Source organism: Phyllobates terribilis, unplaced genomic scaffold, assembly GCF_046119375.1.
Source record: "Phyllobates terribilis strain yellow unplaced genomic scaffold, ASM4611937v1 Scaffold_46__1_contigs__length_10046794, whole genome shotgun sequence".
Classification (NCBI taxonomy): domain Eukaryota; kingdom Metazoa; phylum Chordata; class Amphibia; order Anura; family Dendrobatidae; genus Phyllobates; species Phyllobates terribilis.
The window spans coordinates 9,634,851-9,658,313 of record NW_027362806.1 but is presented as its reverse complement, the minus strand read 5'-3'; the positions used below and the strand labels follow the sequence as shown (position 1 = coordinate 9,658,313).

General features: G+C 46.9%; 1 pseudogene; it reads right to left on the bottom strand.

Moving 5' to 3' along the window:
- Positions 1-980: 980 nt before the first annotated feature.
- Positions 981-10,707, bottom strand: LOC141191494 (PIH1 domain-containing protein 1-like; annotated as a pseudogene).
- Between the last annotated feature and the right edge of the window lie 12,756 nt (positions 10,708-23,463).

Genomic DNA, 23,463 nt, shown 5'->3' with positions numbered 1-23,463 from the left:
TATCAGTATGCATTAGCACAATTGGAGCTACTACTATTTAGCCCTGGTGTCTGCAATTCAAATATTTACATTATACCTCCTCACTATTATATGGTATTACTATATATATGTGTGTGTGCTCTTTTCTTTCCCGCCATGTACCCAAATTGTTATAATAAAGGTCTTTTTTAACACATAGACCCCTTGTCGGATGTACTATATATTGGTTGTTGTTGAGAGCAGCATGATGTAGAGACAAAGACCCTGATTCTAGGGACGTCTCACTTACAGGGCTGCTGGTTGTAGTTTTGATAAAAATCACACTTTTATTAGAAGATTATCACTAGAGGACTAGTAAACCTGCTGCCAGGTAGTCCAACCACACCCCCCACCACTGATTGGCAGTTTATATACAGTGTACACAGAAAGCGGCCAATCAGTGGTGTGGGTGGGGTTATTATACAGAACTCAGCATTCAGAGATCTGCATGAGAAAAAAAAACCTGCAATTTTATCAAAATAACACCAAGCAGCCCAGTAAGTGATACATCGTTGGAATCAGGGCCTCGGATTATGCTGCTCTCAAATGGGATAGCAAAAACCTGCTGACATATTCCATTTAAAGGGGCAGCGGCTACTAAATCCAGACATGGTGCAAAATGTAAATTCTGCTGCAGATTTACTGCTGTAGATTTTTAACTCCTAAAAATCCCTGTAGATTCAGAGGATCTCAACCTTTTCAATGCAAATTATTTTCAAGACTTATTCACAGATATTATGAAATATTACAGTAGAAATAAAAAAGAAAAAAAAAAAGCACAATACCTAAACCCCCTCCTTGGGAAAAATATACGGCAAGTATAAGAAAGACAAAAATTTACTCTGGAGTCATATTGAAGTCTAAATAGACTTGTAACCATACAATGTAAACAGCAGGAAAGTAGGATCCACTGGATCTATATAAGAGGAACGTTTTCCAAAGCTGATCTTCTGAGCCCACCGCTATGCTGGCTGCACCGGCATTGTGATAGTCAGCACCTGGAATATACGTCACGTTTTACTGCAGCTCATAGAACCAAATGATAAGACGCAGAGCAGTGCGAGGCTTGTGACTCGCTATACACAAAATATACGACATGTTTGATGAATGGCATAAAGGAAAGCCGATGCATTCAGATGTCTCTGGGCAACTATATGTTGTGATAGATAAGTTCCTGTCAGGGTGAGGGGCAGCATCCTATCTGCTCACTCATCATGACAGGTTTACAACATGTTGACTCATGGACGTGATCAGTCAGTCAATCGATGACATAGATGCACGTTCTTGATTCCGACAGGTAGGTCAGAGATGTCCGTCTCAAACAGTTTACCTTCACCCATCTAGGATGGATGGCTGCTGACATCATTGGCCATTATGTCCATACGCAATTATTATCCCCTAATTGTGATGTACAGTACAAATTTATATTGTGGTACCGTGTTAGCCAGAAAATTTGATGTAAATACCTTTATGCCCAAAAATGGCAAAAGTATTCTCGGAGTGATCGCTTTATTGGCTAACCAGAAAGAAAAATAAATAAATAAATATATATATATATATATATACAAACTTACAGAGCACACAGGCTCCTTCTTCAGGCAGGATTATAAATGTTATGAATTCATTTGTAATATTGCCTGAAGAAGGAGCCTCTGTGCTCTGAAAGCTTGCATATATTTTTTTTTTTTCTGGTTAGCCAATAAAGGTATCACTCCGAGAATACTTTTGCCATTTTTGGGCATAAAAGTATTCACATAGAATTATCCCCTAATTAAAAGAATTTATTTTTGGTAAATAAATGTATACATTTTTTTAAATTTTATTTTATACATTTTCTCAGAGAACCTCTTTAAGAAGGAGATTTCAGAATGGGCTATAAGACATGTCCAGCTTTGCTTAATTGTCTCACCTTACTGTCCTTGTTGAACTGAGCTCCACTTTGTTCTTGGATGATATTGTAAGGAATGAAGACGTCTAGATGATACAAATCGGGACGTCTGACTATTCTGTCTTCACCCAAGTCCAACACAAGAGATCTAGCAGAAGACTGTAAAGAGAAGACCAGCGTGGTAACAACGCTTATGTCGCTGAACGCTTCTGTACGGGAAAGAAAGTTGTAACCAACAAGTGCACAAAAATCTAAACTTTTATCTTGATACGTGGCCAACTAGAAGTTACTGTGTAGCTCCACACGTCTCATACATTAAATCTGACACGTGGAGGAACTGCTCACAGAAAATGCTTCAAATATTTTTTAGGATTCACACGGCATTAAAAGGGGTTGTCCACCACTTTAATACTAATGGAATATCCTTAGGATAGGTCATTAATATTAAAGTGCCAGACAACCCCTTTAAGTGAGGCATAATGAATGGTACCAGAATTTCAGATAACGTAGCCTTCATTAGGCAGAAGGCCCACTCGGTTATATGAAGAAATCTGGGGTCCCCAAAAGCAAACCCAGTAATCACCAGATTCCCGTGTGGTGACTACTTAATCTGCTTTTTGGGAAGACCAGAACTGACCCCTATATTTAACCAAGTGGGTCCCCTTAAGCTACATTATCCTGTCTGATGAAGGTTACATTAGCTGAAACATTCTTCATCTTCATTATGCCTCATTTAACACAATGTGAATCATGGATATGAGAAAAATGAAATTAAAAAATAAAGACATTTAAAGCATTTTCTGTGCGATTCCTCCAAATGTCGCATTAATATAGAAAAAATAAAGAGCGGCGTGTTCTACACTATTGCAACAAACCTCTTTCATCATTTATATCATCATTATAACATCATTTATATGCACCAGCACCATGAGATCAATGGCACTATATAATTAAATAATAATAATAATATATACATCTTCCCACCAGCTTGTTTTCCCTCTATCTCCTGTCTGGATCTATGAAGCCAGAACTGTCAAAGAAGAGGTGATGGTGGAGATGGAGGGGAAACAAGCAGGGGGGGAGGTTTATATAAATGACTGGTCCCGCCGTGAAGCACTGGGCGTCTGTGCTTGGTTTGAACAGTCGTTCTCTGCTGACAGTCGTTTACAGAGATCTTCTTTCTCATTCCAACAGCTTGCAAACAACCCACCATTGTATGAAAAAAAAATTATATCATCATCATCCAGCAAATGTGTCACAGCTGCCAGCAATTGGCTACTGTGGACACATCAAAGCTGTGATGATAAAAGTTGGCAGAGGAGGACCGGTAGCACGAGGTTGGCATAGACTTTTAATAAAGGAAGACTATTGGAAATCACATGAAATACAAAAAGGTCACAATCCTAAACCACATCTAAGGCTCTCACCACTTTAGGTAAAGAGACTTCAGCCACCAGAAAACTTGGGTGTCCTACAGGAGGTTCCGCCACAATCATGTAATCTGGTTTCACGGGTGAACTGATAAAAAAAGGAAGGCAGCAGTATAATGCAAGGGTACACCATCAATTTATGATCTGTTGGGGTCAATCTCTAATATAATAAAGGGGCACTGATGCTGGTAATGAGGAACAGCCCCTTTCACGGTCATTCCCTGCACATCGGCATCATGGCCTCCACTGTGCAGCGGAACGACAGCATAGATCCAGCAAAGTGAATGGACTTAGCTGCAGTTCTCCTGCACAGTGAAAATCTGGGTAGCTGCCCCACACCAGCATATTCTTTAAAAAGGGCAGCGGGGTTACTTCCAGGCTGCAGCCCCCTTATTTTTGGAGTCCAAGAAGTTGGATATCCTATATTTTTCGTAAGATGGGATTCTAAAAAAAGTAAATGCATGCATTAAAGCTCAAAGTAACCCAAACCTTTCAACTTCTGAGATCAGGGACTTGCTTGGAGTTAGCTGGGAGGGTCTGTAGGAAAAAAATAAAGAACATAAAGACATAATAGTTAAAACAACAAAAAAAAAAAACAATGTCCACATTGTTCTTGCACCATAACAAGCCATTCTGCAACTTCCCCCATCTGTTGAGTATAACCCATCACCACGAGGAGTGGTGCTCCCCCATCTGTTGGGTATAACCCATCACCACGAGGAGTGGCGCTCCCCCATCTGTTGGGTATAACCTATCACCTCAAGGAGTGGCGCTCCCCCATCTGTTGGGTATAACCCATCACCACGAGGAGTGGCGCTGCCCCATCTGTTGGGTATAACCTATCACCAGAAGGAGTGGCGCTCGTCATACTTTGTGTCCCTAGGGGAAATGTGGTATTATAAGACATGGATGAGCGAGGAACATCAGAGAAGAAGCCGCCGATGCTCAACAGCAGCCTACTCTGTCGTCTTTTACAGACTGTATGCCATAGACTTGTACCTTAGAGTTGGGACTTACCCCATTATGTCCATTTCCTGAATCATCGGTTTTGATTTGGTTCTGATATTCTGTTCAAAAATGGATCCCAGGAACTTCCGATTTTTCAGCATTTTCCACTCTGAAGGGAAACCATAGATGATTAACAGGGTCGGACTGGAACTGAAACTCAGCCCTGGCATGTGAGAGGACGCAGGCCCGCCCAACGCGCGTTGAATGTGAAATATTTTCGTGAATGATTTGGGTATATGTCACAATAAAAATTGCTGCAAACTGCACTTTATCATCGATAGACAAAAACTGACATAATGTAAAATATAAACTTCCCTCCAGGAAAATGTTAATTTCTTTCAACTGGAGGGACGGACATATTTGTAATATAGAGCTCCAAGTTCCCAAAAACGCTATGTTTGATAGTACCAGGAAAAGTGAATCCTTGCAGATTTGAAGCAGTTTCATGTCTATTCTTTCAGTATTTTTGCAGCGTTTCTAAAGAACGGGACACAAAAAATCTCAAAAAAAGCAATATCAAGGGGATTTTCGTGCCGAGCGACACGTTTTTTGTGCAGAAATGTTCTTCCCTTTCTTTTTTGTTTATATTTTGTGTTATACACTAGTGGCCAAAATTGAGGCAACACCTTCACTTTTTCACCATCACCAATATTTAATGGAAGTTTTCACTGACCTACTTACTTGTACACACGCCCTCTTCTGCGATATGTATTCTATGTTGTTTTATAGTGACCTGGGTGTGATTTAAGACAGATATTGTGCGATTAAAATGCGGTTTTTATATTTTAAAGCCAGTTTGTCATCAAAAGGTAAGCAATTACATGTTTTCGTTCTCAAAGTGTGTAAGCGGTTTCAAGAGACTGGTTCGATAAAGAATAAACCAGGTAGAGAAAGGAAGAAGGCTACAACTCCTCAGACTGATAGAAGAATTGTTAGAATTGCCCTAAATAACAGGGAATAAACTGCTGTTAACATCAACAAGGAGCTTGTCAACACCGGAGTGACAGTGTCTGACCGGACGGTTCGACGACGACTGGTAAACGCGGGGTTAAGAGCCAGAATACCAGGTAAAAAGCCATTTTTGAATGCCTCACAGCGTCAGAAACGTCTGCAGGGGCCAAAGAACATTGTAAATGGACCATTGAACAATGGAGAAATGTTATATGGAGCGATGAGACACGCATATCCATCTTTGGCAGCGACGGTGTCCGCTACGTTCGACGACGACCTGGAGAGGACTGGTTGCCAGAGGGTACAGTACCCACCATGAAGCCTCCCCTGAGTGTTATGGTAGGGGGCTGCGTGTCCAGAGATGCAGGTGGTAGGCTGCAGGTAATTGAAGAAACAGTTAATGCTGAAAAGTACATCAAGGAAGTCCTTCAGCCTAAACTCATTCCTTTGGCACATGATGTATTTGGTGAAGGGACACCGTTTATTTTAAGATGGAGCCCCATGCCATACAGCTAAAAAATGGCTCTCTTGGTTCAAGGACAAAAATGTCCAGCTATTGAATTGGCCAGGAAACAGCCCAGATCTCAATCCTATTGAGAATCTCTGGGCTCGGCTCAAAAGAGCGGTGTCAAAACAGCGGGCTTCACACAAGCAGGAACTCATTGCAGCCATCATCAAATCATGGCTTCATATCATCACACCATCTGATTTACACAAACTGGTAGATAGCATGCCAAGTAGATGCCAGGCCGTCATCAAGGCCGAGGGCTGTCCAACTGAGTATTAACATTTAGTGTTAGATATGAAAATAGGACAAATCAATGGCTTTTCTCCCACAGTCATCTGAGTGACAATAGTGTCCAATTTGTTGACAAATGAACAAATTTCCTGCTAATATTGTGTTTCTATATGAGATTTTATTTCTACTTAAAAACTTTACTGTGAAATCAAAAACATTCATGAAATTTGTATTGGTATTGGCAAAATGCTAAAAATTCATAAATCTTGGGGGTGTTGCCTCAATTTTGGCCACTAGTGTATAGAGTTCCTCAGTATATTTATATGTTGTCCCCCATCACCTTTTTCATCTCTCCTTACAAGTATGCCTTGTATCTTAATTAAAACATGGTAGTAAGTAGCATATTAAACCTTTTTATAATGGGTAGTGTAGAATCGCTGCATATTTCAGGGTTATGCGCTCCTGAGGACTCATTAGTGCTGCCCTCCTCAGGCGAAACCTGGTTGTGACCTCGTATAATATGGGGCTAGCCGGTCTCACCTACCAGTTTGGGTCACAAACCCTTTTTCGTTTGCTTTGATGTTTTACTCATTGTTTATTAAGTTTACACCCAAAATCTCTCCTAATCCTGGAGATCAAACCTATGAAAGCAATTTAAGAAAGATCGTAACACCTCTATGAAGGGTAATTATCATCTCCTTCATAAATATACATTTATATGTATAAATACATATGTGGTCAATGCATAGTACTGGCACATGACTTATCACTTTCCAGGACCTTACAAAGCACCAGGAACATTCATAACAAGCGGAGGAGAAGCGATTCTGGGAACTTAATAGGAAAGGATTCTTTACAGTTAGAGCAGTCAGACTGTGGAATGCCAACCACAAGATATAGTAATGGCAGATAGTATAACAGCATTTATAGAAGGGCTGGATACTTTTTTAACAAAACATGACATTGTGGGTTATAAATAATCTAGTAATATAAAATGTATAACTTTGGAGATAAACCTAGGACATTAAAGTTCAAACTTTTTCAACCTATGTAACTATGCAAGTATGCAGAATGCACATTAGGAAAATGCTTGAAATGCAATTCCCTATAATATTATTTTACAAGTAATTTCCTCTTAATTTTCTGCTTTGTAAAGTGCTAGTTATAAGCCCAATCTATGGATCTAAAAAGTGCAAAACACTCCTGAAACACTTGTACGTATGTTCTATAATCAGTATTTCTTATGGTGCCTAAGGGAAGCCGTAATGATAAGACTCCTGCTTGGTAACAAGTGCAGTTATTTGCCTCCATAATGAAAGTGAATTACCAATGATGAAAGGGTTAATACTTGGACTCTGCATCAGTAATAACCCTTGTAGTAACCATGACAACTATTGTGAGGGCATAAACAAGTGTCATATAGAAGATTTCATAAAAGAATGCCGCACTGCCATGATCAGCGCCATTACTGATGATGCGCCTGAGGACCTTGAGCTTGACCACCCCACGTAATGTGCCAACATTGGTGTAATTTGGAGGTTCTAGCAGGGAAAGGGGTTGTCTTCTTAGACACCCCGGGGGGAAGGGAAGGTAACAGAGGGGGGGTCCCCAAAACAGGATCCCCTTCTGTTACTATGTACAAAGAGCTGCTCTTCTTTGGGAGTTCATGGATGGATCCTTGACTTTAATGGGTGATAAATTGGGAGGGGGAGGGGATACTCATCCTATTAGGGGTTATCCATAATGAGCAACCCCTGTAACCAAGTACCCAACTTCTTGAGAGATGGAGCAGGATCTGTAAGGGAGAAGTGGTAGATCCACCTGGGAAATCAGATCAACTAAATTCGTTCCAGCAATAAATGTGGTGACAGATATCGCAGCCAGATCTCTCCCACATCCAGTTTATCACATTAATAGTCTAAATTTGTTATGTCGTTCTCTGTAAATATGTAGAAATTCTAAAAATCCGTCATATATAGGCACTAACTCTCTAAGCCCAAGGGAAGGGCAGCCCTCCAGCCACGGTTCCCTAGAGGTTTCCTCCACAGGGGGTTTTCCTCTCCTGAGCGCTGGAGGGTGACTCTTCGTGAGTCGAGGGTTGTGCCATTTTCGGTGTCATGTAAATTTAAATAAAGTTGAGAACATTTGACACCTAATTGCAATGATTTGTGTATTTATTTTGTATGTGTCTGATTCATTTTGTTTGGGTGTCGGGGTCCATCACACTTCACTGAGTCATACGTCTGGACATCTGCCGCCAGCAGTTTTGCCCCTTGGGTTGCCCCTGCTCTGGGGAGTTTGATGGAGCAGAGAAGACAAGAATTACAGCACTCATCCTCAGAATAAGGACTTCTATTACAGTACTACAAGCAGCTTCCTCGCCTCATTCACACAGTGAGTATTTTGGGCACTAATTTACATCAGTATTTGTAAGCTGAAAACCAGAGGGGAACAAACACAGTGAAAAATAGTAACTGAAACACTTTCACCTCTTCTGTTTTGGATCCACTCCTGGCGTCTGCTAACAAATACTGATGCAAAATATCGCCATGGAAGTGCCCTAAATTCTTACTGACTGATTTGACTGTTTGAGTAGCAGTCAATCAACAGAGGTTGCAAGCGTTAAAGGAGTTTTCTGGTATCAAAAACCCCTGTCCCCCTTGCCATTTTTCTCTATCCTGAACCTGTGCTGCCTGCCCCGATCTCAGACTGTCTGACCTAGTCCTTGTCTTCGCTCTCCTGTGTCTGGTACCTCCGGAATGCTGCTGCAGTCCCGGGGACTGCCCTGAAGTGGTACCTGGTGTCTACCGGCGGCCCAGTCTATCCTCACCACCAGAGGTTCTAGTGGAGACCCAGTAGACACCTAGTCACAACCCTCCCGTGGGGCAGTGGGTCCATATCCACCAGCGTTACACCCACATAGCAAATGTGGTACCAATATTCAAGAAGGGGATAACATCTGAGCCTGGAATTTATAGGCCGGTAAGTTTAACATGTACTGTGGGCAACATCTTTGAGGGTTTGCTAAGAGATATTAACCTGGAGCACCTCAATAAGAATAACCTAAACATATGATTATGAGGGATTTGTCCTGTAAACTAATCTGAAAAGATTCTATGGGGAGGTAAGTTCTAGGTTGGACCAGGGAAACTTAGTGGATGTTGTCTATCTGGACTTTTCAAAGGCATTTGATACGGTGCCATACAACAGGTTGGTACATAAAAATTTTAAATATATTATATGGTAAACTTGCTCCAAGAAAGAACAAGTCCTTGTGTGGTCGATGGAAAAAAATCAAGGAAAATATCAGTGATGCGGTTGTTACCTCTTGACAACTCCATTTCGTACTTGTTCTCTAGTCCCTCCATGGCCACGGTGATAAAAAGTTCCCTGAAAAGCTCATTATTCTAATTAAAAAAATACAAAGTAAGGAGCTGACACAAAGGAGAGCAGACAGCTCGTATGTCGGAATAAGCAATTGCAGTTACCTTAATTTTCTCAAAGAAGGTGCCATTAATCACTATGTCGTACGCCGTGCAGCCGCCTCCACCTGTAGGACAAAGTGCACCAGGACTTAGATACTTTGCGATGCCGACTCAATCCATTGACTTCAGTAGGGCTGCTATGAATAAGTGGTATAAGTTCTTAAAGGGGAATCCAAGTAGTGGACAATCCCTTTAAGTCCCAAATCTAAACCAAAAAAGTTCAAAAGTTAACAACAAGATGTCAAACTTTATTCTGCAGACTGGAAGTGGACCTACCAGAACCTGTGGAGATGGCACCTTTGACCATTGAGGATTAGTAAGTTGTAATACTTGCTATTTTAACCCCTTTAAGGATATCTCTGGACTACCCCTTTAAAAAGAGACGTGCTGTATTAAAAAAAAACAAAAAAAACGTACTATTATCAACTTCAACGTGGGGCTCTCCAAGGCTCATGGGGACTCGATAGCCGGAGGGATCATCAGATTCCAGGATGCTGACTAATTCCTGCTCCGTCAAGTCCGGGGGCGCTGGGATCTGGTTCGACTTGCAGATGTTAATAAAGATTTTGGTATTTTTGGATGTGCGAGTTTTAATGCAGAAACCTAACACAGAAATAAAAACAAAAAGTGAACAAAAACACAATAAAATCGTCAAAAGCCAAACAGCATTTACATGTAATCAACTGTATAAGAAAAAACGATGTGAGCCCCCCACGTTGGTTGCATCTTGTGACCATTGCAGTCCATAAGACCCCACTGCCCCACTGTGGTATCTGTCACATACTATGCACAAAGTAATCTGGATAATAATCAGAGGACGCCCATCTCACCCAGCTGGGGTCTGATCTGTCTGCTTTCTGGTAAGTTCGGTATTCTGCTCTGTATCTCCTGTTTGGCCTGAAATGAGGCAACAAGTGAGAATCAGTGAGTAACATGAACAGGATGGATCTGCAAACTGATTTTTCCTGCACCAAAATAGTACAACTGTGAGGGGTCTAAAGCCAACAATACACATTAGGTAAATGTTGGAGACTGCCGCGCCCCCAGCGGCTGACGGAGGAGACATTCACCCGGTGATTGCTGGCCTCTCCAATTCATCTTTTGTACCTTCATCAGCATTTGTTCATACAGCGCTTCCTCCATGTTTGTGTTAATTTCTGCAGACAGCAGCGACTTGTCAGACGCCATTTTTTCGGTCAAAGACAGAAGCTCAGGGATCTTGTTTTATAAGAGAAAACCTGAAAAATGAAAATATGTATTAATCTTCTCCACAGACAACGACAAGGGGAGAGTGCGGGAGCCCGACAGCCCACGACACGAGGGGTGCAGGAGCCCGACAGCCCACGACACGAGGGGGTGCGGTAGCCTGACAGCCCACGACACCAGGGGGTGCGGGAGCCTGACAGCCCACGACACGAGGGGGTGCGGGAGCCTGACAGCCCACGGCACGAGGGGGTGCGGGAGCCCGACAGCCCACGGCATGAGGGGGTGCGGGAGCCCGACAGCCCACGACACCAGGGGGTGCAGGAGTCTGACAGACCACGACACCAGGGGGAGAGTGCGGGAGCCTGACAGCCGACGACACGAGGGGGTGCGGGAGCCTGACAGCCCTTGACACGAGGGGGTGCGGGAGCCTGGCAGCCCACGACAAGAGGGGGTGCGGGAGCCTGGCAGCCCACGACAAGAGGGGGTGCGGGAGCCTGACAGCCCACGACACGAGGGGGTGCGGGAGCCTGACAGCCCACGACACGAGGGGGTGCGGGAGCCTGACAGCCCACGACACGAGGGGGTGCGGGAGCCTGACAGCCCACGACACGAGGGGGTGCGAGACCCTGACAGCCCACGAAACGAGGGGGTGCGGGAGCCTGGCAGCTCACGACACGAGGGGGTGCGGGAGCCTGACAGCCCACGACACGAGGGGGTGCGGGAGCCTGACAGCCCACGACATGAGGGGGTGCGAGACCCTGACAATATTGGGAGTGGGATTCTGCACACCTACAGCTAGCTACTTATTGTCCTGTATGTAGTAATCACCTTGGCACATTCCCATCTTCTTACCTGTAGTGCAGACACCAAACACCACTACTCTGACTGCAATCACCCAGCTACAGCGTCACCACGCCTCAGCAACAGGGCAGCGTCTAGATTGGAGTTGATTTCTTGAGGGGGAGGAGTGATTTCATGGAATCATGACGTCACCGGAAGGGGCGGGGCTTCCTTAGTCCAGTCAGTGGACACTATTCCACCTGCAGCTGCAGCAGTGCGCACATTGTGCCGGGACAGGAGGACTGGTGATGAGGAGCTCGTGTTCAGCGTTGTGCTGTGAGGACTGAGGCGGGGAGAACACAATATTAATTATAATAATTTTTTTTAGGCTGTGTGCCCACTATGCGTTTTTTAAGCGTTTCCGCGGTGGCAATTCCGCTGCAGAAACGCTTAAAAACGCTTGGTAGAAGGTCTGCCATGTTCCCCAATGATAATCCGCATGTGCTTTGCACATGCTGTGTAAATTTCTGCTGCGGATTATCATTGCGGAAAAATCCGCTGCACTACCAATTATTTTGCGGAAGCACGGCGCTTTCGCCGCCATTGACTTGCATTGGAACACATGGAATCCGCATCACTGGATCTGTACATGCAGAATCCATGCGCTTCAATGTGCGGATGGTACCCGGGTTTGGAGAAGAGGAGACTCTCCTCCGGACCCGGGTACCATAGAACCTGTAAAAAAAGAATAAAATAAAAAATAAATATTATACTTACCTTCTGATGGCCCCCGGTGTCTTTATCCGATGCGTCCTGGCTTGCCAGCAGCTCGCGATGGTCTGAAAAGGACCTGCCGTGACGTCATTTAGTCATGTGACGGGTCACGCGACCGCTGACGTCGGCAGGCCATCAGAAGGTAATTATATATTTATTTTTTACCATTCTTTTATGATCACACTATATAAATCCATGCGGGTTGCATGTATTTATATAGTGTGACCAAGTTGTCAAGCACTTTCCAAGAGATGCTAAAATCGCTTGTCAACCCGCATGCGGAAATGCAAGTGAAGAACGCTTCACATCAGCAAGTCCCAGGCAGGAAAAAAGCATGTACAATCCGCATGTACAATCCACATGCGTTTTTTCTGCCAGGGAGACGCGGAAACGCTCAAAAAAAATCCGGAGCATTTCTGCATCGTGGGCACATAGCCTTACATTAATTGTATGACTCAATATTGAGCACACGTAACCATCTATACACAGCTGGAGGCCGCACGTAGCCATCTATACACAGCAGGAGGCCGCACGTAGCCATCTATACACAGCGGGAGGCCGCACGTAGCCATCTATACACACTGGGAGGCCGCACGTAGCCATCTATACACAGCGGGAGGCCGCACGTAGCCATCTATACACAGCGGGAGGCCGCACGTAGCCATCTATACACAGCGGGAGGCCGCACGTAGCCATCTATACACAGCGGGAGGCCGCACGGCGCCATCTATACACAGCGGGAGGCCACACGGCGCCACCTATACACAGCGGGAGGCCCACAGCGTTTCCCCCAGAGAGAGCAGGAGGCCGCACGGCGCAATCTATACACAGCGGGAGGCTGCACAGCGCCCCCCACACAGAGACAGCAGGAGGCCGCACGGCGCCATCTATACTCAGCAGGAGGCCGCACGGCGCCCCCGACCCCAAAGACAGCAGGAGGCCGCACGGCGCCATCTATACTCAGCAGGAGGCCGCACGGCGTCACCTATACACAGCGGGAGGCCGCACGGCGCCACCTATACACAGCGGGAGGCAGCACGGCGCCACCTATACACAGCGGGAGGCCGCACGGCGCCACCTATACACAGCGGGAGGCGCCACCTATACACAGCAGGAGGCCGCACGGCGCCACCTATGCACAGCGGGCGGCGCCACCTATACACAGCGGGAGGCCGCACGGCGCCACCTATACACAGCGGGAGGCCCCACGGCGCCACCTATAAACAGCGGAAGGCCGCACGATGCCATCTATACACAGGGGGCCGCACAATGCCATCTATACACAGCGGGAGGCCGCACGGCACCATCTATACACAGCGGGAGGCTGCACGGTGCCATATATACACAGCGGGAGGCTGCACGGCGCCCCCCCCCAGAGACAGCAGTAGGCCGCACGGCGCCATCTATACACAGCGGGAGGCCGCACGGCGCCCCCCCCAGAGACAGCAGGGGGCCGCACGGCGCCATCTATACACAGCGGGAGGCCGCTCGGCGCCCCCCCAGAGACAGCAGGAGGCCGCACGGCGCCATCTATACTCAGCAGGAGGCCGCACGCAGTCACGCACACACAAACATATACATACACGCATAAACACATTTGAAACACAAAAATACATATAAACAGACATCACACAATGACATCTGCCTGCACACACACACACATACATACATATACATACACACACACACACTCACCATCCCCCGACTCGGCTCCAGCTCTTTTCCGGTGCAGCACTGCAGGCCGGGTGCGCACTGCGTGACGTCACAGCTAGGAGACACGGCCGCGCACAGGGCCGTGTCTCCTAGCAGTGACGCGGCCGGGCCAGGACAGGGAAGTTAACTGCTGCAGTGCTGGCCCGGCGGAAGAAGAAGCAGCGGCTGTGTGCCGCTGCTGGGGGAGCGATCCTTGGGCCCCCCCCCACTGTCTGCCGGTATGTGCCGTGGCGCCGCACATATAATGAGGACAATCTGGCCATAGACACCCCGGAGCCCCGGGCCCCCTGGAGGTTCGGGGCCCCGGGCGGTAGCCCAGATCGTCCTCATTATAATCCGCCTATGCTTATATACATGTAACACTCACTACCCCCTATTCCTGTGTATTGCTGTAATATATAACCTATACTCGTTATCCATCATTATAAATTAAGAAGATTTTCCACTTTATCCGATATATCCACACTCAATCAGTAGATTAGATGTCTGCTGAAGAGGCAATACACATGAACGTCTCCACATCATCCTCCCCGACTGTATCTATATGTGCCCCGTGACCCCCGATCATGTGTCTCCATCACGTGCTCGCATCACAGGTCACATAGTTTCCTCGTAGCGTTGGTGCGCGTTGTGTATCGCGCCACGCCTCCTCAGCACCCATTGGTTGGTGGAGACATACCTCCATCCTGATTGGCTATAGTTGGCCGTTTAACTCTTAGCTCTTTCCGAATGATGCCACCCCCTGACGAAGACAAGAAGCCGAAACATACATCGGGTGGACGCCAATCAGGAGTGGGATCTGCATCTGCTATAGCGTGAGTACAATGCACATGTGGTCACCTTTTTTAAAAACGCTTAAAGTGGATACAAATACATATCTGTCAACAGCACATATGCCCAAGTCAGTGCACTACTCTCTACAGCAGAGGTCCCCAACCGCCGGTCCGCGGACCAGGACCGGGCCGTTGGGGTTTTTCAGCCGGTCCGCAGCGCCGCTGACAGTTGTAGAGGATCAGCAGAGAGAAAGCCAGCATGTGATCAGTAGTCTATAAGAAAAGAGGAGGAGGGACTGGCAGTGAATAGATAATTAGCCATGCGGCCCTACTCGCAGAATGTGCTCAGGCAGGAGCAGGGACAAGCAGGTCATGTGTGTCCAGCGCTCCTTCCCCTCCTGCTAGCTGCGAGTTGGAGGGGGAGGGGCTCTGGATGCTAATGGGCAGCTAGATATGACGTCAGGTGTCCCACCCTTATGACTCCTGTAGCTGTGTTCTGGTGTCGTGCGGCCCAGCAGCAGATTTTCTGGTTAAAGTGAAAAAAGCAAATAACAGTGAAAATTCATAGCAGCAGTGGCTGTGTCCAGTAGCAGTAGTGGTCATCATCATCAGATGGGACCTAGATGGGATCGTCTTGTTACAGGAAAACAAGCCCAGTGCTCCCACTGATCCAGGGAAACAAGCCTGGTGCTCCCACTCATTCTGAACCTATGGTAAGTTGAATCACATTCTCATTATAAATGTCATAATTATATGATAAGTATGCACTAAGCTCCACCCCTCCATAACCCCACCCACATATGACCAAAGCCCTGCCCCCACCGGGCCATTGAAAACTGGTCTTGCTTAAAGCGGGTCCCTGGTGCAAAAAAGTTTGCCGACCACTGCTCTACAGGATTCACACCGACATCCAAATAATAAGGGACCAGCCCTTGTGTATATACATACACAGGTGCATCTCACTAAAATAGAATATCATCAAAAAGTTACTTTATTTCAGTTCTTCAATACAAAAAAAGTGAAACTCGTATAGCCATAATCATCAGCATTAACAGAAATAAACAATAACTGTTTGATTATATTCTAATTTAGTGAGAAACACCTGTATTTGTTCACATATGAGATATATAATTTATGTAGATTTATTCTTTGGAGGCACTTGCACTTTATGTAAAGTTTATGATAATTAAACAATCATATGTACAGATATATCTAACTAATGATATGTATATATATTTTTATATACTGGATTAATTTGTGGCTTGATTCTCTGTATTATCCCTTTGCTGTTCTAATCATGATCCATTCCCACAGGTTTTAATGGTAATTCCTGTCTCGACGTCCCCTTTGCGTATAGTTTTTAATTTCCCCCCTTTTTCTGCATTTCCTCCTCTTCCACCTGGTTATCAATATAATAATTATTAGCATCACCCACATGCCTGGACTCTTCTGGTCGATGTTTCCTTTCTGCTATACACTAGAGTGGTATACTATGTGCACAGATACATGGAGTGCCATATAGTTCTCAGGAGGTGCGCAGCGTCCACCTCCTCACCGCACAGGCCCACAAGCTCCTCTCCGGCAGGAAGAAGATGCATTCAGGCGGCTCCTACCACTGCAGCAGACGGCAGTGCACAAGTATACAGGGTGCAGTGTGGATGTGTCTGCACCACTGGGATGTGGCCGACCTGCATGTATACATATGCCCCTCTGCAGGGACGGACTGGCCCACCGGAGGATCGGGAAAACCCCGGGTCCCGATGGCCCCGCCCCCTACACCCCCTGGGCCCTGTACAGAGAACAGAGCCCCCCCCCCGGTTCGCAGCACTGCCGATATGATTAGTGATGGGCCCTCTGCCTCCTCTGCGCAGCGACACTGCCGGCGCGTGCGCAGGAGGTCAGTCTCAGGGTGATGACGTCATCGCCCTGGGACTGCTTCCTGTGCGCGCTGTGGAGTGCGGACCCTGCGTCGCTCCAGGCAGCGGCTGCAGCTCATCTCGACGCGTCAGTATGAAACGGGGAGGGGGGTGGGGAGGGGTGACTGGGAGGACCCCTGGCCGGGGCTGGCAGTAAATACTACTGGACAATGGGCATGGTTCTCATCATGCCCATTGCCCAGCATGTCCTGCTGCCAGCCTCTGGTTACTGGTACTATGCCCAGCAGCATGTACTACCACCAGGGGCTGGTAGGACATGCTGGGTGGGCATGATAGTACTAAGGAGGCTGGCAGGACATACTAGGCATGAATCATGCCCAGCATGTGTAGCACCCCGAGGACTCGGCTGCTACAGGGGTATTGCACCTCAGACCAGAGGTGTGATATTCCACTCCCGGGTAAGGATGGAGTGTGGAACTGGGCTCAGTTAGCTGCATGCACTACACTCACCCCATTTCCGGGGGACAGATCAACAGTACTCCCACCAGATAGATGTGCAGGTACGACAGCTTCTGTCCCTGGCTGGAGTGGGGAGGGGGGAGGAACATCCTAGTGGTGTAGGAGTAGAGAGGGGAGGGACTCTGGGCAGAGGTAGGAGCCCATTGGTTGCTTGTCACCTGGGCTCGGGTGTCAGAGGGAGTATATAAGGTGGGCACCATCTTAGGACAAGGGTCTTTTTGGTCTGCTCTGTGCAGAGAGGAGCTCAGCCAGAGAGGGCTGACAGGGAGCTGTGGCTCAGTCTGGGCCCAGCTCCAGAGCCAGGCCTGGAGAGGAGGCCTGAAGCAGAGAGAGAGAGAAAGGAGAAGAAGGAGGAACAGAAACACCAGGAGGGGCCCAGAGACGCAAGAGAAGAGGGAACCCTGAGATCCCACGAGTTAACGGGTGAAGGGTTGGCAGAACAGGGTACCGGATCCCAAACTGGTGTAGGCCAATTATCCTCAGCCAGGAACCGGAGGTCGTGGACAAGTTTTGGCGCGACCCCTCGCCATATCCACCAGGAAGGCATACCACGTATAGGGTCAGGGAAGCCGGGAGAGCTTTCACCACCAGAAGGCCCGAGGGAGCTGGACAAAGGTGGATCCCTGGTGGGGACGGCCAGTAGGAAGGAAGAGAGGGGAGCTCAGGACCACGCTCTGGAACTGCCTGGGAGTTGGCCGAGTCCCGCACCTGGTGGACGCAGCACGGCTCGGGTGGTCACTCTTGGCCGAAGTGATCTGAACACCAACTGTGAGTAAAGCTGTGAAAACTGCAATGCACGTCTCTGAGCTTCCTTGTCACACCACTACCACTATCATCTTTTCCTGCTTCATCAGCTGCCCTGAGGCTATACCCCTCCCGTTGGGGGTTATACCATCCACGCTGCACATCCGTACAACCGGCCTCAGCGGACTGCCCTGCAGCGGCGACTTCATAGCCACATTCAACGGGTGGCGTAGTCGGACACTAATACCATCATATCAATAACGCCACTTAGTTTGACACCCTGGGCACGGACCGGGTCACCGCCACAAGGACTACTACCCCTATCGGATCCGGCTCCGGGTATTCCCCGCGTGCGCAACGCTACACAACATGGCCCAGGGGGCGCGTCACATGTCCTGCCAGCCACTGGTGGTACCATCATGCATGCCCATTGCCCAGCCTCTGGTGGTGTGGTACTATCATGCTAGTACTAACACCAGTGGCTGGCTGGCAGGACATGCCATGTGAGCTTGAATGCTAATACCACAGAGGCTGGCAGTACATACTGGGCAATGGGCATGATAGTACCAGCAGTAGACTGACTAGGCGGTCTCCAGGGCTCCGTCTCCCCTTCTCGCTGCTGTTAGGCTGGGTTAACATTGCGTTTATGCTGTGCGTTACAACGCATCCGTTGTAAATCAGCGCAGACGCAATGTACCGTAGACTTGCATTGCAAAAATAGGCATGTGTTTGAAAGTATGCATTATTTGCAACGCACAGGAAAACATGGTCGGCGGCTGGAGGCCAGCTGAGCACTTCTCTGACAACTTGGTTCTATTGTAATTCTGTGCCTGCTCATCTCTGATATTTGTCTGATGGCAAAGATGTAGCAGAGCTGGAGACAGAAGATCCGTGGATTACGTCAGAGCGAGGATTTTGGTTTTTTATTAAAGATGGAGTCCCTACATGTGTTTTATTTTTATTAAAAAAAAATTCTGAGTTGTGTTTTTTTTTTTCTGTTGACTAGAAATTCATGGTGGCCATGTCTAGTTTGGTTTGGTTTGAATTTCAGGCTTAGTGCCAGCTGATAATACAAAGCTGGTACTAACCCCATTATTACCCAGCGTGCCACCCTCCACCAGGGCCGTTGGAAGAGCCGGATAAAGTGCCTGGAAATGGCGCTACGATGAATGCGCCAATTCCAAGGGTGGCTGCGGGCTGCCGTTTTCAGCGTGGGGGGCCCAGAATGCTTGGGCCTTACCATGCTGAGAATCCCAGCCCCCAGCTGCCTGGTTTTACCAGGCTGATGATCAAAATATTGCGGGAGGCCACACATTTTTTTTTTATTATTTTTTTTAAAAATTAAAAAAAAATTGGGCTTTCCTGACTTTTGATCACCAGCCAATGTAAAACCAGGCAGATAAAGCAGACAGCTACGGGCTGCCACCTCTATCTGCGCTGAGAATCAAAATTTCTGCAGAGCGCTATGTCATTTTTGTTTTATTATTTATTTATTTTCACACTTCTATATGTGTGACAGTCCCAACAGCCAATCACAGACGCTGACACAGAAAATGGGCGTCTGTGATTGGCTGCTTGAGTAACCTGAAAGCAGCCCATACATAGTACCATACTAGAATGTATGGGCTGATTGTACATTACTCAAACAGCCAATCACAGACGCCCATCCTCTTTGACAGCATCTGCGATTGACTGTTGGGTCTGTCACATATAGAAGTGTGAAAATAAATTTTTAAAAACGAATTTTTGATTCTCACCGCAGATAAAGCAGACAGCTACGTACTGCCACCCCCAGCTGCCTGGCTTTACCTTGGCTGGCGATCAAAACACACAAGCCTAATATTTGTTTTAAACTTACTTAACCTTTTTTTTTCCCGCCATATGTTGATCGCCAGCCAGATAAAACCAGGCAGCTGGGGGCTGGGATTCGCAGCATGGTAAGGCCCAAGCGTTCTTGGCCCTCCACGCTGAAAATCGCAGCCCGCAGCCACCCCTGAAAATGGCGCATTCATCATGGCACCATTTCCAGGTGCTTTACCCGGCTCTTCCAGCGGCCCTGGTGGTGAGTGGCACCCTGGGTAATAATAGGGTTAGTACCAGGCCAGCTTTGCCTTATCAGCTGGTACTAAGCCCGAAATTCATGGTTTCACACCAAATTAGACATAGCCACCATCAATTTCTAGTAAACAGAAAAAAAAAAGACAAAAAAATAAATTATTTTTATTAAAAATAAAACACATTTAGGGACTCCATCTTTAATAAAGAAAAATCCTCACTCCCAACGTAATCCATAGGTCTTCTGTCTTCATCTCTCTTAGATCTTTGCCATCAGACAAATATGTCTGCTGACAGATGAGCAGGCACAGAATGACACTGGAGCGCTGTTACTGTGTAGTGCAGTGCTATGTTTCTTTTTTTGTCATTTCATGCAGTGTAGAAATCTTGGGAAAAGTGTGGACTGTGCTCTGGAAGTGATCAGTTATAGCTAACTATGTTATTTTCTGCAGAGTTAAGTCCTGTATAGAAGATGTGATATATCGGTCTGCAGTTAAAGAACTTCACCTAGAGACATCACTGGTGAGTATGTGTATTACCTATACACACACACACTGACACTATATACAGAGCTCCTGTGCATAATGTCACTGGTAATCACTGTATTACCTGTACACTGACACTATATACAGAGCTCCTGTGTATAATGTCACTGGTGATCCCTGTATTTCCTATACACACACACACTGACACTATATACAGAGCTGTGCATAATGTCACTGGTGATCCCTGTATTACCTGTACACTGACACCATACACAGAGCTCCTGTGTATAATGTCACTGGTGATCACTATATTACCTGTACACTGACACTATATACAGAGCTCCTGTGTATAATATCACTGGTGATCACTATATTACCTGTACACTGACACTATATACAGAGCTCCTGTGTATAATGTCACTGGTGAACACTGTATTACCTGTACACTGACACCAAACACAGAGCTCCTGTGTATAATGTCACTGGTGATCCCTGTATTTTCTGTACACTGACACTATATACAGAGCTCCTATGCATAATGTCACTGGTGATCACTGTATTACCTGTACACTGACACTATATACAGAGCTCCTGTGTATAATGTCACTGGTGAACACTGTATTACCTGTACACTGACACCAAACACAGAGCTCCTGTGTATAATGTCACTGATGATCTCTACATTATCTGTACACTGACTCTATATACAGAGCTCCTGTGTATAATGTCACTGGTGATCACTATATTACCTGTACACTGACACTATATACAGAGCTCCTGTGTATAATGTCACTGATGATCACTGTATTACCTCTACACTGACACTATACACAGAGCTCCTGTGTATAATGTCACTGATAATCTCTACATTATCTGTACACTGACTATATACAGAGCTTTTTTTACATTTTCATTATCAGTCACTATCTGGTGCCATTATGTGCCATGGTCATGGCGTGGCGGTATTTGTCCCTTGTATGTGGTATTATTCAGACAGTCACTATGTTGTGCTAATATGTGGTCTTCTCATGGTGTGGCAGTATATATACCTTGTACTTGGTAGTATTTGATCACTATGTGGTGGTATGTGTTCTGGTCATGGTGTGGCGGTATTTCTCTCTTCTATATGGTATTATTAGTCTAGGTATAGTGGATTGTTGTCAGTCATTTGTTTTTTCGGATATTAAGAATGGGAACATTCTTTATTTGCAATACATATTAAATACTTGGATGTTTAACCTCTCCCTGTGTTGTGACTACTACACAGCAGCAGAGATTTATTGGTTAATAAAGTTGATTCATTTTGAAAGAGTTTGTGGACTTATGTTATTCCTATATACGGTAACTGCATGGTGCTGGTGGGCCCCAAGATTGATTTTTTCCTGGTGGGCCCCAGGTACTCCAGTCCGGCGCTGGTCCCAGTTACCTCCTCATCTGTCCTGCTGCCGGCTGGGAGTCCTGTACAGTGCGGCATGTAGTGTGATGTGAATGCCACACTATGGAGATGCTGCTCCTACTACTGCCAAGTGAGGATCTCACCTCGCCAGTATGGTGCCCTCAGGAGCTCCCACAGGGCATCACAGGCCTTAGCATGAAGCAATTCCACAAGTCTTCTAGTATTGCTTCATACTAAGGCCTGTGATGCCCTGTGGGAGCTCCCTGAGGAGGTGAGAGCCTCACCTCATACGGCCCCATGATCTCTATGTACGATCCCTGACGGGGCCCCATGATCTCTATGTACGATCCCTGACGGGGCCCCATGATCTCTATGTACGCCGCTGACTGGGCCCCATGATCTCTATGTACGCCGCTGACTGGGCCCCATGATCTCTATGTACTCCGCTGACTGGGCCCCATGATCTCTATGTACGCCGCTGACTGGGCCCCATGATCTCTATGTACACCGCTGACTGGGCCCCATGATCTCTATGTATGCCGCTGACGGGGCCCCATGATCTCTATGTACGATCCCTGACTGGGCGCCATGATCTCTATGTACACCGCTGACTGGGCCCCATGATCTCTATGTATGCCGCTGACTGGGCCCCATGATCTCTATGTACGCCGCTGACTGGGCCCCATGATCTCTATGTACGCCGCTGACTGGGCCCCATGATCTCTATGTACTCCGCTGACTGGGCCCCATGATCTCTATGTACGCCGCTGACTGGGCCCCATGATCTCTATGTACACCGCTGACTGGGCGCCATGATCTCTATGTACACCGCTGACTGGGCCCCATGATCTCTATGTATGCCGCTGACTGGGCCCCATGATCTCTATGTACGCCGCTGACTGGGCCCCATGATCTCTATGTACGCCGCTGACTGGGCCCCATGATCTCTATGTACTCCGCTGACTGGGCCCCATGATCTCTATGTACGCCGCTGACTGGGCCCCATGATCTCTATGTACACCGCTGACTGGGCCCCATGATCTCTATGTATGCCGCTGACGGGGCCCCATGATCTCTATGTACGATCCCTGACTGGGCGCCATGATCTCTATGTACACCGCTGACTGGGCCCCATGATCTCTATGTATGCCGCTGACTGGGCCCCATGATCTCTATGTACGCCGCTGACTGGGCCCCATGATCTCTATGTACGCCGCTGAGGGGGCCCCATGATCTCTATGTACACCCCTAACCTGATTGGCCCCATGATCTCTATGTACGCCGCTGACTGGGCCCAATGATCTCTATGTACGCCGCTGACTGGGCCCCATGATCTCTATGTACACCCCTAACCTGATTGGCCCCATGATTTCTATATACGCCCCTGACTGGGCCACATGATTTCTATGTACGATCCCTGACTGGGCCCCATAATCTCTGATCTCTCATGATTTATTTTTTTTTATTAAAGATGGAGTCCCTGAATGTATTTTGTGTTTTATTTTTACTGTGTAGTGCGGCACTATGTTGCATTATGTCATTTCATGCAGTGTAGAAATCTTGGGAAAAGTGTGGATTGTACTCTGGAAGTGATCAGTTATAGCTAACTATGTTATTTTCTG